The 17,327-nt window shown below is 39.8% G+C and overlaps 1 long non-coding RNA gene across 1 annotated transcript; it reads left to right on the plus strand.

Annotated features, from left to right (window-relative positions):
- Nucleotides 1-3,097: 3,097 nt before the first annotated feature.
- Nucleotides 3,098-3,945, plus strand: LOC148818737 (uncharacterized). Its single transcript, XR_016094463.1, has 3 exons — nucleotides 3,098-3,164; nucleotides 3,389-3,443; nucleotides 3,871-3,945. It is a non-coding gene; the product is annotated as an uncharacterized LOC148818737 (long non-coding RNA).
- The last annotated feature ends 13,382 nt before the right edge of the window (nucleotides 3,946-17,327 follow it).

Here is a 17,327-nt window from a genome sequence, read left to right on the forward strand (position 1 = left end):
ACAGGCCCTCTGAGCAGCCTGCAGGGGTAAAGAAAATACATGTAGGCTCCTTAAAGAAACGTGAGGATGATCTTACGTGGAGGCATGATCTTCCTGCATGAAGTGACCCCGCCAACATCCCCAACCAAATTGGTTTAAGAAACAATCCAAGGACACTAGTTTATTGCAAAAATTTAACAAGAAAAGGGACAGGCGTAACCCGGCCGGCTGTCATTATCCAAAAGTTCCGGCGGCTCGCAGTCTGGAGCCCCGGGCGAGGAAACGCTCCAGTCAGGACAGCCGGCCGGAGAGACGGTGGGCACCTGGGACCGCGAGGTGAGTCCGGCTGCTGCTTGAGCAGGGAAGAAAAATCGTTTCCCATACATCTAGTCGCAAGTTCTGGCCTCTTGCCTTAGCCTATATAAAAAATAGCACCATTTTTGGAAGGCAAACATAAGACGTTTATTCGCAGAGACGTGTTAAGCGGTCAGCAGGAGGTAAAACACGTCTTTGCTCCATTTCCCTGTGGGAATGTTTCCACGAACTCAGATTAAGTGAACGCAGCTGCGGACGCGCTCTTAATATAATTTTGCTTTACAAACAAAAGTACAGAGTTCTTTAAACCTGAAAGCAAGAGGCTCTGCAAGCAGAGTGCAGACCGGTTGGATTCTCACCTTCGAACTGACCGCTCATCTGTCCAGTTTCACGCCACACGGGAGCTCTGCGCTTCGGCGTCCAGGCTGTTGTAGAGGACAGGAAGGCTGGGGAGCTGGAGAGGAGAAATTAGTGAATAAGACACTTGCTGGAACACCACTAACAGACCTGAGCAAGCATTAACAGAGGTAGCAATATCAAATAGCAACTAAAAAGAAACGTTCCATTTCACCCCCTTTTAAAAGAACGAAAGTTGTTGGATTAGTTTCAATTCAAGCCTTCTGATGAAGTTAAAAGGTCTTTTCTAAGATCCAGTTAGTGACCGCTTTCTTTATTACTCTTAAGCTCTAATGCCTTCTCTCGTTTCATTTTAAACTGTTCCTATCTAAATAAGAACAAACTTTATTCAACATTCTCCTACCCAAATTAAACGAAACATTGCGTATTCGTTTCCTGCAGCTACGAAGCCGCTATTTAAAGGCAAAGATGCAATAAGTCTGCCAGAACGATTTTTCAGGGAGACCAATTGATACAAGATTAATCACACCTGGCTTCGGACTTTTAATTACTTAGAAATGTGTAAAACACGGACTGGATCCTGGAGTTGGCCGTCTCCGCTTTGAAAACATTCGGTCAGGAACAAGTAATTTGGAGTACAATTCCACCCCATACTTCTAACCGAGCCTCTGATTAAATATCCTTATTGAACCTTTAATTGAATATTTACGATTTGCTTCAAAATACTATATTCACCCCTAGGGGTACAGATCATCAATTGTAAAATATTAGATGTTAGCGTCAATCTTGCGCCAGAAAGTGTTTCAGAATTCCTATAATTTAAGTTTGGATCAGGTAATAAGAATTATACTGTTAGTGTTTGATAGGCAATCTCACCTGTGATTACTGTACTGTACATCATCCAGGAACAGTGGATCCCCAAGAAGTTTCACTGTATAACCTATGTGTACAGTCTATAACACGGTATTGAATTTTGATTACTTTTTAAGTAATCAAAATGAATTTGCACCTCTCTCGTGGAGATGACATGAGTTAATACAAAACTCCTGAATACCTGTGGCACACTGCTTCCACTAGTTCGTTGACTATTTTTGACTACAGTTACTTTCACATTTTATAGCATATTAAATGGTAACATCTCTAATATAATTAGGAGCGATGTGATGCCCCATTGATTGATGAACATGTGGTTAACATCCTTATCGCTGTTCTGTTTTCTATGCACAAACAATTCATATTATATTTACAGGCATTGCTATTAATTTTTACATCTTTAATTAGAAGGATTAAGTTTATATCTGGAACTTGGAAACATATCATGTCGTGACACCTGCTAGTATAAAGGAACTAAAGGGACACTCTGCCCAGACACCAGCTAGGGTATAAAACATTTAGAGGAATTTTAGTCGTTCGTGTATTTTTTAAGTTATCTTTAGAATCAGCTCAGACATTTTGTCTAAAAGAAAAAAAATCATCAACATTTTAACTTCTCAGACTGACACATGACATACAGGTTCACCCAACTCTACTGCAAATTGTGACGCTTCAGAACTGTGACTTTTCTGAATAAGAGATGTACATGGCCGGTATTCTGCATGGCCGGCCTGGTGGCTCCGCGGGCTGAACCATCGGACACTTCTAAAGTTTAGAAAGCAGATCGACTCCCAGAGAGTCTTGAGTTGAAGTCGAGCCCCGAGCCTCCCCGTCAGTCTGAGACCTAAGCCCCGGGTGCAGTTCTCGTGCTGTCGGGGTGAGTTTGTAGAAGGGGCTGTTCTCTACCACGCCGGCCGTTTTGGGGGGCTCCATTTTCGGGGCCCTCCAAAACAGGGAGAATGGGGGGGTTAAGTCCTTTATAAATGCATAGCTCGGAATTCAATTCTAAAAAGCAGCCCCTTTTACCACTGAGACACCTTCAGGATAGGTGTGGCACTAGCAGTGAAAGAGAGGTGCAGTCCTAACTAGGAGCGACAGGGGTCTCTCTCCAGCACATTTCTCTTGATTCGATCAACCGGCCACAAGCTAAACGAGTCCGGCGAACAGACTCGTAGAGGAATGCTACTGTGTAGGTTGTCTGAAAATCTTCAGCCGTTACATACTTTATGTATGATTTGGTGAGTTCAAGTTTCTATTTATCTTCAGTAGCGTGAGTGTGGAGCCCTTGTAACCGAGTGCACAGCTGTCGTTCATGAGCCGAGCCCGCCCCCAGAGTGACCTTCCTCAGCGGACACGCCCCGTCCACCTGTTCCACAGGTGCGCCCGGCAAGATGGCGGCGGGGTGAGTGTCTGCGGCGTGAGGTGCGTTTGCGTTTTATTTCTAATTTTCTTATTTTAAATGCAAAAACTATAATTTTACTTTGAGGAAAGTTAGAAAAAATGTATTGTTGTTGCAACTTTTGTTAACTGCATTTGTTTCTGTTGAATTTGTGTTTTAGGACGCCGAAATGAGTCTTCTGTCTGAGCGTGCTCTCGAAGTTTCAAAAGTCTGCATTCAGCGTTCTTGTACTACCTTCCATGTAAGTATGTTTTTAAAGACATGGTATCTCTAGCTCTGTTTCCTTTAACGAAAAAAGCTGTAATTTATCTTAAATAATTTGCTGTATAACAATTATTAACTGTTTATCTAATTGTTAGTATCTCCGCCTTTCGGAATCGGGCTATAGTATCGCTTTCCGTTCGCAAATGATCAACTTTTGCAAAGATTAAATGTACGAATTCGTATGTTTTCTTGTTTCTCCAGGTGACAAAAGGATTTCAAAAACGGGCCTCCAGTTACGAAAGTGTTTTTTTCCGCGGTAAGTTTTATTCCTACCTTACGCTAAACTATTTATTTTTGTGCAAAATTGGTGTATTAAAGACGACTTGTATTTCACAGCATTTTAACACCAGAACGGTTTTCTACTAACGTTATCACTTCTTTTCGTTTAGTTGTTCTTTTGCTGAATACAAATAGGGGAGACAAAAGCGCTGGTTGTTTTTTATGGATTCCTTTATTCATAATAGGCTGAACCTGTTTTCTAAATATTGGAGTATTGGGACCGGGGTGTATCTGTGATTTCTCATGATGTTACCCATTGTTTGCTTGTTGAATTTGAGCGTGTTTGTATGTTTCTTTATTGGGGCAGTTTATTAAAAAAAAGTTAAAAGACTTCAGAACTTCAAGTGAATCGATTCTACAAATCCAATATCCTGTTAACTTGATCCTTTTCCTTTTGACTTCAGTTCTGCGGCTTCTGGTTCTCTGCGCTCCGACGATCTCCTTTCCAGCAACTCGACGAGCGCTGGCAAGTTCTTCTCGACAATGTGTGCTTTTTCTTGCATTTGATTTTTGTTCCCAGTCCAGTGGCTTGATCTGTAGTGTACCCTTTATATACCGATTTATCTTGTTCTTAACCTGCATGTTTCCTGTTGACTGCTGCTATTGTATGTGCTGCGGTTCCTGGTTCTCGGCGCTCCGACGATCTCCGGCAATTTTTTCTTGACAATGTGTGCTTTTTCTTGCATTTGATTTGTTACCAGTGGCTTGATCTGTAATGTCCCGATTCAGTGCTGTATTTTATTCTTGACCTGCATGTTTTCTGTTGACTGCTGCTATTGTATATGCTGTGAATTCTGCAATAAAAACTCTTGATTTCATTGTCTGCATTGTCCTGTATTTTTGAAGGTGCGAAGGGTTGTCTTGCGGTGTGCGCCACGCACCGCAAGGCGACACCCTGTATCGCACTACTTTGACTTGGAAAAGTGCGAAGACTCCCGCCTTTTTAGATGGTCTCTGGGGGGAAAGGGTCCCTAGGAGGGAGCGTGGGTATAGCCCTGGGGGGAGGAGAACTGAGGATAGCTCTAGCCAAGCCCCCTCACTCCCAGCAGGAGGGGAAGGCAGGCTGGAGATGGCCTCAGCCCGAGAGAGAGGAGGCACCCAGGGCGGACTCAGCCTATCAGTCACAGCTTGCAACTGACAGCTTTCTAAGTCCACACACCAGGAGACCTGCCTCTCTGCAGGGACCAAAGCCACCACCAGCCTGCCATCCTCTCCTGCCGGGAGCGAGTGGGCTTGGCTAGAGCTGCGGTCAATCAGCCAGCCCCCGCCGACCCCAGATACTAAGTTTTTTGGCGGGAAAATCTGGACACGCTTAAAAAGGGGGTAGCCTTTGACCTTTTCAAGTCAAAAAGCGATAGGGGGTCCCCTTGCGGCCACAATCTGTTAGCAAAATCTCTCCGCCAAAAAACTCGCCAACATCGGGGTTTTTCAGGGCCAAGGGGTACAGAACTCTGCACAAGAAATGAAAGAACAAAATCAAGGTTCAATCAACCATTTATTGAGAGAAAATGGCATACAAAACAAAGCATTACAATACGTCGGATGCACAGGCTTCGAAGTGAAAATGAGCATGCATTTCAATTACAAACTGTCAAAGCACGCCTACATTAACGCTAAATACTGTTACAAGTCAACAGAGTAAGAAAACATTTGCAAACAACTACATGTTAAAACAAACATACAGCACGTTACTGTTTCTCCGAGGCTTGTGTCGAGGCAGCGACCGGAATGAAGACTGAAACTTCGTTGCAATTCCTGCAAAACAACAGAAATCAGTATTAACTTTCGGTTACAAACAGGATCTCGAAATTATCCCAGTTAGATCGAGCTTCTGTATTGACTGATACAGTTCAAAAAGATTTCCAGTTGGAACAAAGCGTTCAGCCTGGTGTAACAGAAAACGTTCCTGTTTAACAGGGTGTTTAAGCAGTTACATTCAAAGGTTACAAGTGTGAATACCGAAGACACAACACAACTAGAGTGTATCGATTAGAGACTAGCACATTCTGTTTGCTGAAACAACTTATTTAACACAAATAACCAATCCATAGTTTTATAGGTTCCGTTGTCTTAATTGTTGTGATGCAATTTGGAAGCTAAAACGGGTTCTAATGCATCTGTATAATGCGCATTAAAAAGCGACATTGATCGCAGTTTTAGGAGAAAATGATTGCTATAAATAACGGCGTTATCGGGTCAAAACCATTTCTGCCCTGGAGAAATCTAGCATCGCCTAGTTTGAGTCTTCTTCCAAAAACTGTAGTGTACTTCAATGCGATACGTGTGAACGAATAAAAAGTTTTATACTTACAGAGATAATTTCAGCAGCTGAACCAAGCCCGTCCTGCCCGAAAACAGCAAACTGGAAACACAAGAACACAAGTATTTAGACGATTATTTAAAGATAATTGAAACCAAGGTTTCTTAGTAGCAAACGGCGTTTTCACCAGTGCAGACAGCGCAAAATCTCTCTTAATGAGATACTTGTAAAGAAATGAATAAAATGTTTGTACTTACGTTGAAACTCACATTATTTAGTGCGAATCTTGTCCTTCCCGAAGACGCTAAACTGAAAACACCAAAAAGTCGAATTTACAATTTAAAGCCCATTAAAAAGTATTAGTTGCAAGCGAATAGAAGAGCATAATCACACAACAAACTCTGGAAAATAACGAAAAAGTTTACAAAGCTACTTTTCAAAGTACTTTCCAAACGTAGGTTTGGATGAATGCAAACGCTTAAGTTTGTGAACAAAGGCGCATTAAAATGCTCTTTAGCTCCCAACAAAGTTACGTGTTTTACCTTTTTCTCATGTAAGGTTTAGACTACATAATTACATGAGTTAAATTTTATCTATATTCAAATAAGGGAAAAATAAAAAATAATCGTAAAAGCCGCGGAACAAACTCACTCAGCTCCGCTCTCTCCAGCAGAACCTGGCGCACAGGTGCGCGGGGCGTGGCCTGCGAGAGATGTCATTCGAGTGGGCGTGACTACAGACTGACGGTGCAGGCAGCTTTTTTTCTTGGCTCCACCTGGAAACTTGTTAAAGATATCGAGCCTGTTTACAGAAGCCCCCATGAGTTACAAGTTTCAAAATATTTTTTTCCATGGCCTACTGAGTAATCACAGTGCGGTTACTCCTTATTAGTATCTGAAAGCCCCATGATGTGAATGAAATAATGTAGAAATATGCAGGCGAGCTGTGGGGCCTAAAGTTCTTTGCAGGACACTTACTGTTCTATAACCTGATCTACAGTATCTTAACTCTGCACCAAGAAGTCAGATTTTTCATGTGTGAACGTTTATCATGCACTCAATTTACCACCTTTCTACTTCTAATTAGTCATGCAGCTGATGTGTTCATGTAATAAGTTACAAGAACATGAGAAAGTTCAAAAGAGAGGACAGAATTTGATCCACGTAGCCCTTTTGTTTATTGATATCAGTTTGATTGGATAGTCTCATGCAGCCGGTGCCCGAAAGAAAACAGGCTGTTGATTTAAAAAAAATGTCTGGATCGCCTGTGCCATTCTCCCACAACTCTTTGTGTAAAGAACTTTTAAATACAGTTCCCCATGACATCCTTTCACGTTTCCCTTGGGTCATGTCAAAGTTGTAAATACTACTTTACTTGAAATTTTTTTAACTGGTTAACTGCAGCAACTACTCAACTCATTAGCATAACACTAGTGCACTGTACTGAGGTACATGTTATATTCCAATAAACTCAAATTTCTCAGTCTCAGAGAAACCCCACCAGTGCTTTTGAAGAGTCAGAACCTACCTGGTGGGAGATGAACCATTTCCTAAGGAGGTCTAGAGCAGTATCAGCACCAGAGCCAAATGGTGTCCAGTAGAAGACTCCCAAGTACTGCGAGAGGCTCAGGCGCAGACTCTGGGAGCTGGTGAAAGCAGCAGGGAGGAAGAACTCAGTCAAGGAAAGCTGGCTGATTGCCAAGAGGTGTGTGAGGCCATGAGGATAGTGGCTGCGACTACGGACAGCTCAGGCTCAGAGTCTACAATTCACTGATGCCTCTGTGCTCTCTGATCTTCTCTGAGATCACGCCTCAGGTCCCTCACAATGCTGAGCTCTTCACTCGTGGTGTCCTGAGCTCAATGAGTTTCACCTCCAGCTCTCACCCTCTGGCTAGTCCTTTTCAGGGAGAAGCAGTGGAACGTCCTCAAATCGATCAATCCAGGTTGACCAGAGCTGCTCTATCGCTTTCTTTGCCTTACTGGCAGGCCGACTCGGCAGCAACCAAGGCTGCTACTCCTCCAGACCTTCTTTGCACCACAACCTCTCAGTGCCTCACTCTTGTGTCCTAGCTGTGCACACACAGCTGGCAGCACACCTTTCCTGTGCCCAGCCAGAATCATTTTTGTAAATAAAAAAGTATACGTGCATCCCATATATGCTGCATATGATATTTGCTTGCATGTGCTTTACTAAATGTAAATCTTCCCTCAAATATAAAAAACAGCCCCTCTCCCCCTAAATTTGCTTTTGATCTCTTCCAGCTTTAGGGTCTGCAAACTGCACCACCATCCTTCCAGACAAAATGGAGCCACTAAGTAGATGGTCTGAGCAAATTATCAGTGCGTCTTTATTGTTTACTGCCCTGTATTCGCTAAATCATAGAGAACATTAAAATGGGTACAGTATGTCATAATCCATATTGGAATAAGCAGTATACCCTGTAACAAAAGTGCATAATGCTTCACTGTCCTAATTCTTAGTTTAACAGACCACATTTTACTCATATTTAGGCTGCTCCTGACTCAAAGAGCCATGGTGGTCTCTGCCAATCCAGATAAAATGGCTTACACCATTGCCTTAGAAATGTCAGACGCCAACCTTATTTGCACTGATTGCATCATGCTAAGAAATTGTTCTTTACAAAGCCTGTTAAGAGAGGAGGACCAAGTACCTAGTGTGTTGCAAAAAGTGGGGGAACATTTCCTTCTAGAAGAGCAGCCGGAGTGATTCTGTGAGCATCAGAACTCGTTATGTGGATGTAATCATCAGTTACATCATCAGTAAATAAAAATGAAATGAAATGAAAAATGTTCACACTTTCACCAAAGCGAAGGAAAGGTTAACGCGTATCTTAGTCTCAGTTATCCATAAAATGTTCTATTGCTGAGTGCTGATTCAAGGTTTACAATCTGCAGTACAAGCTTTGTAATTCCACTGGCAGAGTTTTCTGGGGACTGTAGACTGTGAAAACTTCACCCTTGCACTCTGGAGGTTGAAGATTATTTCACTGACAATTGTTTAAAGGTTTCCTGGAAAGCTCTGATAATTTTTCTGTCATCAGCCTGCAGATGCTTTGGCTAACCCAGACTTGGTTGATAATTATATCCGAAAGATCAAAGAATATCGAAGACACCTGTGGTTTTCTCTCTTCATTATGTACCACATTATCTGAAATACATAATTTCATGCTCTTCATATTGCCAGCTTCTTTTTAAAATAAAGTTCTTCAGGGTTTGGTTTTAACTTTCATATCTGAACTGTGGACGCCAAACACTGTGGAAGTCAAGGCGAGACAGGTTTATACAGTAGGATGTTCACAGCTCTAGTATGAGGGATAACTAACCCACAACAATCACCTGACATCACCTGATTTAACATTACTGGACTGGCAAGAAATGATATATCTCAACCAATGATCTCAGATACCAAACATTCTCTTCATACTAGCTTTGGACTACTGGATAATATCCTGATCCACCACTCATTTTAATCAAAGGAAAAACATACAGGATATACAGTGGTTGTGATGTATTCATAGTGAACATGGTTGTCCTTGTCACGTCACTTCTGGTACGGATGATTGTGTGGACAAACTTGTAACAAACGGCAAAATGCTTTTCAAACAAGGGGTTCTACTTCGGCCTTCTTCGGTTTTGCCATGAATTTCTTCAAGATAACTAGTTGTTCCCTAAATCCCACTTGACCAGATAATGTCCCACAAATCATATTTTCAGTATGCAGTGGGAGAAACAGATAGCTTACTCTATAATAAATCTTCCTCTTAATTACTATACCTGAACATACTGTTTCATTTGTGTCTCTTGATATACAGTACTAATATCATTAAGGGGAGTTTTAGAATTGACAGCACCTGTTGGACATCACATTCCATTTTATTACTATGAAGCAGCAGGATATTCATCACAGTATTTGCTAGGCCTTTTCATCCTACAAATTCTAACATCCTGTATTTCGCTCAGCATTTATACATTATTTGCCATTTAAGCAAAGTTTCAGCCCTCGGCGTGCAACTGAACTCATTATAACATTGATCATCTAAATTTCTGTTTTCAATGCCTTTTGTTTTGCAATGCATGTGTTCTTTAGAGCCAAAAGCGAGGCAATTCAGACTGTGTCAGTATTCCATCTGACATCTAGGCAACAGTACTGGTAATGAACAACTAAAAAAATCTCTTCATCAACTATGCCTACAGCTAGAACATGGTTTCAGTGGCATAATTTCTTCAAGTTATTAATATTAAAATTGTACAAAGAGAGCATTACAAAAAGAACCATTAATCCTTTTTATGGTTCCCTTTTGTCTGTCAGTTTAACCAGCCAAGGGCCTGGTCTTGATGAAAGATATGGAACCTGTAGTGCAATCTGTCTACAGCGTTATTGAACAATTCGATTGTTTCTTTTTATTTCTGTTTTTTTTTTGCATTAACACAACTTGTTAAAAGATGCAAGGGCAGCTCAGCTAGAGATAGTTACTATATCTGAATACCCAACACCTCCGCAGTGTCTCCAGCTATTTGCACAATAGTGATCAATGATTTTATTTCCCTTTGTTTCTAAAGGAACGGCATCCACATTGACACTCCTTACACTTCAGACATATATACAGGTGACCGAACTGATGTGGGCTTCCTAACGAATGTCCCCTTATTCCTGCCTGAGAATTTTCAAAGAAGTGTCTAGATGGGCGAGACGATCGTTTGCATCCTGTATCTCTTGACAAAAATATAGATTATATAATCACTTGTACAGTTCTTTCTGGGATTACTTCATACTGTAGCTGGTGATTGGTTGGTCCATGATCTTTAAATGCAGTATAGGATAGTACTGTTCTGTATATACAGTATTCTAATAGCTGAACAATTAATTCAAGACAGAGCAAAAAGATTTAGTTTAATTCATGTGTTTCTGTAAAGGGGCTCACCTTGTTTCTGTAAACATGCTCTCTGTGTCCTGGAATAAAAAAGAGAATGAGAAGGCTGTTGATTCCAGAGTTTAGATGCAAGATTTTTAGATATTAATTCTTAGATAAGATATTAGTTCTACATTCCACTGGTGGTGATTTACCAAACCGACAGACCATTTGTCAAATTGTCTGCCTTCTGTGGAGTAAACATTAAGTAAGACAAAGGTAAAATGAGATGAGCTTCACGTTTATCAAACTAAAAGCAGCTTCATTTCAGTGGCATGCAAGCTTACTATTGAGCCTGATAAACACTACCCTTCCTCGATCGTAAGTAAAATAAATTACAGTATTCATGCCATTTGACAGAAAAGCCTTCTTTTTTACTTGGATTGTTGTTTTAATATTTTTGCTTTTGCCTACAGTGAATAAAAAGTGGATTCATATTTAGAAAACAAAAAAACACAAGTTAGCTTTCATTTCTTCTTAGATATTTCAGCCTCAGGGAGGAAATGATTACTTTGAAAAGTCAGAGCAGATGATCACGCTAAGAAATAACCTGTCTGGGCACAACAGATGTAAATAATATCCTATCACTTATATTTCAAGCCCTGTCTATATGGGAAACATTCCCCTTTTTTATCTGTTTTTGTTCATTCAAAACAGAAAGCAGGCTTCACATAAATGTTTATGCATCAGAAAACAATGTCATAGTACATTACAGGTTTATTAAACAGCTGACATCCTTGAGCATATAATACAGTACATGCAAATTATTTTTAAAGAAAAGGTTCACTATGTTGACTTGTTGACTAAAAAAAGTGAAGTTTGCATTAGCTGTTATTGGAACCAAAGTAACAGCGTAGTTAAACTAGTCTAGTTTTTTTTAATGCAACCATCACAGCAAAAGAGAGTGGAAAGCTGTGGTCTCATTAAATCAACCCTGAATCCAGTATCCTCACAGGCAAACAGCAAATACTTGGGCAATATTTTGTTCAAGGAAGCTACTCCAACATATAAACATTGAACCAATTTGCTTTTTCTTATGCCTTTTCAAACAAAATTGAAGGTCCTCTGAATATTTCCTAAAATTTATCAAAATGACCTCCCTGGTAGCCTACTGAAGTCCTTATAATAAATCAGTAACTAGTTATTCCTTAAAGGAAGTTCCAGATAGATTTGCAGAGACCATGGACTAATGAAGAACACAAAGGAGATATTTTGACATGAAGTTCTGCTATTCAGAACCTCTTTGAAATCTGACAACTTTTTCCCCATGCACAATAGGATATATGCATCAACAGTTAGGATCTCTCAATGAAAACCTTCAATATTGTTGTTAGTTGTGAAATTCCTGAAAGTACCATGTCTTCTCTACAGCTTTCATGTTGACTTTTAAAAAAATACTTAAACCACATACTCAGTTACTAAGATACAGTATACATACCGTGCAGTATACATACCATATGTGCAGGCCCCAACCTTATTAAAATGAAAACTCAGTTGAAGTAGTACGGTTACAGCAAACTACCAATCACTGAAGGCTCCTGAATACAATTATACTGAATCTGCTATAACGAACTTGTGAAAATGTCCTGGCTCTGCCTGAGCCTGAGGTGCAAATGTCAACGTTCTAATGATGTATTGTATGAAAACACATTTTTCCAGTAGTTTTGGGAACAGTGTAGTTGTGATCTGCAGTTCATCCAATAATGCAAGCCAAAAACAAAAGATTTATCCAGTGCTTGAATTTAAAGGAAATGCTCAGCCAGTACTCTGGTATGATAGGAAAAAAACCTGCTGACTGAACACATCAGAGCATTGAAGATTATAGATCTCTCTAAGCCAATAGTTTCTCATTTCACCTCTTCTGGTCAGGATTTTACTGACCTTTCTGTCTGCGTCCTTTGACATGGATTTCGGGATTCTTATTCCAGAAAAACATCAGAAGCAAAAATTGGTGCATTGGTGAAAATGAGTGTCAGGGCTCAAAAATGTGGGAGACTTTTTTTTTTTACTGCAGCTTGGTTTTCAGCCGGATTTACTTGATGAGATTACTGCACAAGAAACTGCCTCCGAACATGACAGTTTTATAAAACATTGGAGCTACAGCAGAGCAATTACTACAGAATACAAGCCTTCTGTGACTTATATTCGGTGCTTGTTTAACTCAAATATGTGTTAAATCTATATTCCTTAAGGTAGATAAAGGGTTTGTATCTGGTTGTCTTATAGCTGCTTTGACCTGACCGCTGACATTCTCAAGCCAGTGTTTAGATGCCCTCATAGGCATAGTCCTGCTTTTTGTCTCCCAGTACCCCTTTAATCTTTTTCTAGTAAGTCATAACTTCAATGTTACCCTCTTATGACCCTAGCTGCTGCTCCACCTCACCATTACCAATATTGCTGCAGACATGCACGCAATATCCCATCCATAAATAGCATTTCACTATACAATATACCTGTGTATGAGTATAATAACAATTAACTTGAGTTTTAAATTGTGCGGAAAGCACACCTCTTACAAAATGCTTCACTTGCTGCTCTGTGCTCAAACTTTGCCTTTTTGATGTCACACAAATTTTTAACCAATCCAATGAAGATATTCTGTTTTCATCAACCCAACACAAACTGTTCTCTAGGACCAATTTCATTTTCACATTGAAATCCCTTTTTTCTCAATTTACCTAATTTATCTATCTCAGATTTCAGATCACAAAGCAATGAACTGGGACCTACATTTGTAATAAAACCACTAAACAGGCATTTCAACATCACTGCAGAATGAGTCATTCCGATTAAGTTTTCAATCCATACTTTAGAAATTTCTTTTTTTCAACCGCAGCTCAGTGATCTCACATCCTTTGGGACACTATTAAGAGCTTCATTAGGAGCTCCGCCACTTTATTTTCCTCTAATCTCTGTAAATCCTGTTTGTACTAAGCCAAAGAATTGGAAGATAGATTAGCTATCGTCATGCATATGCTGAGAAGTTCTTTCTTCAAAACAATTGATCTTGAACTGGATATCACAAGGAAAGAACTTAATCTTTTGCTCAGACAACTTTACACACAGAATTACTATTATCACTGCAGTAACCACGTTTCTGTGGCTCTGCAACAATTATGGTTTTGCTAGAATCCCATTTATCATGCCTTCGATAGGTTATATAGTCTGTAACACAACTTTAATATGTGCTGAATTGTGTTACTTTATTATTTTAGACATTTCACATGATATTGGAAACTGGAGATATTTTCTCAAAAGCCTTCAGCTGCCATGCCTTTCTGGATGCGAATCAACTGTTCTGGTTGCCCTGATCTGAAGAGATGTGTTGTAGTTTAAAGACAAGTTTTCTGGGCTTTGATAGATACAATCTTGGACTTTGGGGTCAGTTAGGATCTTCTATTAGTGAGCGTATTGCAGTTATTATTTGTTATTACTGATAAAAAGAAAATTACATATCTCCATGTGCCAGCTATTGTCCCCTGTCCCTGATAAATTCAGACATTAAGCTTAATGCCAAAGTGCTCACATGTAGTGCTGAGATTTACCCAAGCGAAATGATCCATCCTGATCAAAAGAGGTTTGATGGACCCAGCTGGCTACAGATAATGATTTCCATCTCTTCATATCCTTCATGGTGTTTCTGATACCAAATCTTTATCTGCAATCCTTTCTCTGGATTCCAAAAAGGGTGTTAGACATTATGGGTCTAGGGGCAGAATTGACCAAGACGATGAAACCCATAAGTATCTTATGTTGTTGAGCCACCAAGTGTTCTTTCCAGGCTTTCTGTACCTAGGAGTACACATCAGAGTTGCCTTCTCATCCTGATACTATTTGCTATATAGTTCGAGCCCCACAGACAAACAACAGCCAGAATGACACCTTTGTTCCCATTACCATGAAAAAAGTAAACTGCATCTCACTGTCTGCAGATGATACAGTAACTTTTTTTTAAGATAACACTACTGTCACTTTCCTTCTTCATGTTTTCAATAATTTTACCAGTCTTTTCTGATTTTAACATGGGTTAAATTGATGATTTAAAATATCCTGGTGTTGAAATTTTCTCATCCTACACAAGATGGTGTCAACCAATTCCAACACAATATTTAGGCATCTTGAGACAGATCTAAATATATGGATGCAGTTTCCTGCTTCCCTGCAGGCATTTGGATGAATATACTCCTTCATTTCAAATCTCTGAGTTCACTACTTCCACTCCTCCCTTCATCTTTGTGCTGTTCTAAATTGCACTCTGTTATCAACATGTTTTTTTGGAAACGGGCCCTTATCAAGTCCCAGATTTTTCATCATGGGAAGTCTTGGCTTCACATTTTATTTTTGGTCATTTGTGTTGCGCCTAGTTTCGTTTGATGATTTGGTTTGATTCTGATTGTTCTGATCTATGGCACGATTTCCCTTTACCGACTACAAGACCTAATTTGCTCTGATATTTCCTTTACACAGTGCAAATTACACTTTGGCCCAGTGAATTGCTACTGGTCACTGTATGTCATGGCAAACCTTGGTAAATTCAGAACAAAATGACATTCCATTCACTTATTTTTCATTCATACCTAGTGGTCAGATGGGGTGCTTTTTCCAAAATCGGGACTCCGTACCCACACTTTGTTTGCAAAGATGTAGTATAAGGTCTTAAATAAGGTCATAAATCATAACAAAAACATTATTTAAATAATTTGCATTTCATTACAGCGCTTTACAGTTAGAAAATGATGCCTGCCACACTTCATTGATTCACTCCCATTGAAGACCTGCGTTCTCCTGCAGTGTTTTATTGGCTAATAAAATACAAAATAAATCCAGCAATTTATTTTCTGATAATTTTGTTCTAGATGGCTGTGGCAAGAAGAGGAAGAGCTGAAACTGACACAGATGGTGAAGAACAAGAATTGGGAGCCGTTAGTACAGTTAAAAAAAAACTAAATTTTTGCAGTTCCAATTGAGCATTTGGTTTTTCTTACACTAGCTCAGAAGTGCACAGTGTTTAAGGATGAGACAATAACAGCTTTAAACACAATGGACCCCTGTAATTTAATAACAAAACATGTTAAACACATGCGTGGTCTTTTTTGAATGCAAATGAACCTGAGTTACAAAACAATATATGTGTACACCATCACCAAGTACCTTATTCTTCCTGCAGGTAAACAAATAAGCAGCATTTCTATTGGCAAAGTTGAGCACTATTCTGCAAGAGACTAACCCTGCCAACCACCTCATTAAAGATAATAGTTCCCTTCCTTATGGATTGATGATACACTGGTGTTCCAGTGCAGGGGCAGCCCAGGTATTGGCCCTACATTCTGTGTAGTTTGGAAAACACGCTAATAGAAGACTTTCTTTTTGAAAGGCACTGCCATTTATAAACCACTTAAGATGAAATATTTAGGCTCTGTGATTGCTTTATAGATGCAAGATGTAAGAGGGAGGTGGGTGTAATCAAGAAGTAGGTTCTTGCACGTAACAATTTCCCACAGAACAATGTGGAATGACCTGCTACAATTGGTTGGGTGACATTTAAGAGTCAGGCAGTAGTGGCTTCCAGCGCTGATTAACATAAGAATATCAAAAAAATCTAGATTTGAGATGAGGCCATTGGGCTCCTCTAGCCTGTTAGGTAGTTAGTAAATGCTCCAAGGTTCTCATCCAGAAGAAGTCAGGGTATCATCTTTACCACCATGCCAGGGTAGCTTGTTCCATACTCCCATAAATGTAATGTGACAACATTCCTCCTGTTCTCAGTTTTAAAGGCCCTTCCAAGTGGTTTCCAGTCGTGTCCCCTGGTTCATCTTTCGCTGTTCATCCTAAAGACATTGTGAAATCAGGTTTTCTGCGGTGGCAGAGATTCACATTGTCTAGAGTTTCATTTTTATCTGTGGCTTTGAAATTAGTTGCCTTTTAGTCATACGGTATATCATCATCAGCAGAGAGAGGCAAGCTTTGAGGAGACTTTGTGAGACTGCTTCGTCAGCTGCCTTAGAAACTGACTGCTCTCACTAGAGCACCCTGTAGAGCAGGGTGGCCTGTAGATTTCTCCAGTGAAACTTGCTCTTGAGAACCAGACAATAGAAAAGTAACTTGGCCTTGGTAGATACAGTAATACTTGTCGGGACAATGGCAGTGTTGTCTGTGGGTTATTATAGGACAACACTTAAAATGTTATTGCTGTTTTCTGTGCTGAGTGGACCTCAGTCTGCAGATCATCAGATAAATAGTCCATAATGCAACCCAGAAAAAACACTCAAATCAAAAAGTAAAAAAAAAAAATGAAATTGTACTTTGACTGAGTTCACATTTCATCAACCCTGGGTCATAATCTTATAGTGTCCGTTCTACACACCAGTAGGATGGATTAAGGATACTTGCACTTTGTATGTTTTCAATTTTGTATCATGCAGGCAAAAGCTATAGAAATGTGTTTAAAGCACAGTGTTAGCAGAATAATCATGTTAAACCCTCCATGGCTTAGCGATGTCTTACATTTAATGGAAGAAATACTTACAGGGTTGCCATTTTTTGTTTGGAAAAGATTAGTAGAAGTTGGATATTCTAACTTTCTTATCTATTCTGTTCTAAGGAGATGAAAGAATGTCCTCACACATTTCAAATCTGTATTCCGCTCCATCATTCAGTTCCATTATTTTAAA

The sequence above is a fragment of the Atractosteus spatula genome, chromosome 18 (assembly GCF_055471065.1).
Source record: "Atractosteus spatula isolate fAtrSpa1 chromosome 18, fAtrSpa1.hap1, whole genome shotgun sequence".
Lineage (NCBI taxonomy): Eukaryota > Metazoa > Chordata > Actinopteri > Semionotiformes > Lepisosteidae > Atractosteus > Atractosteus spatula.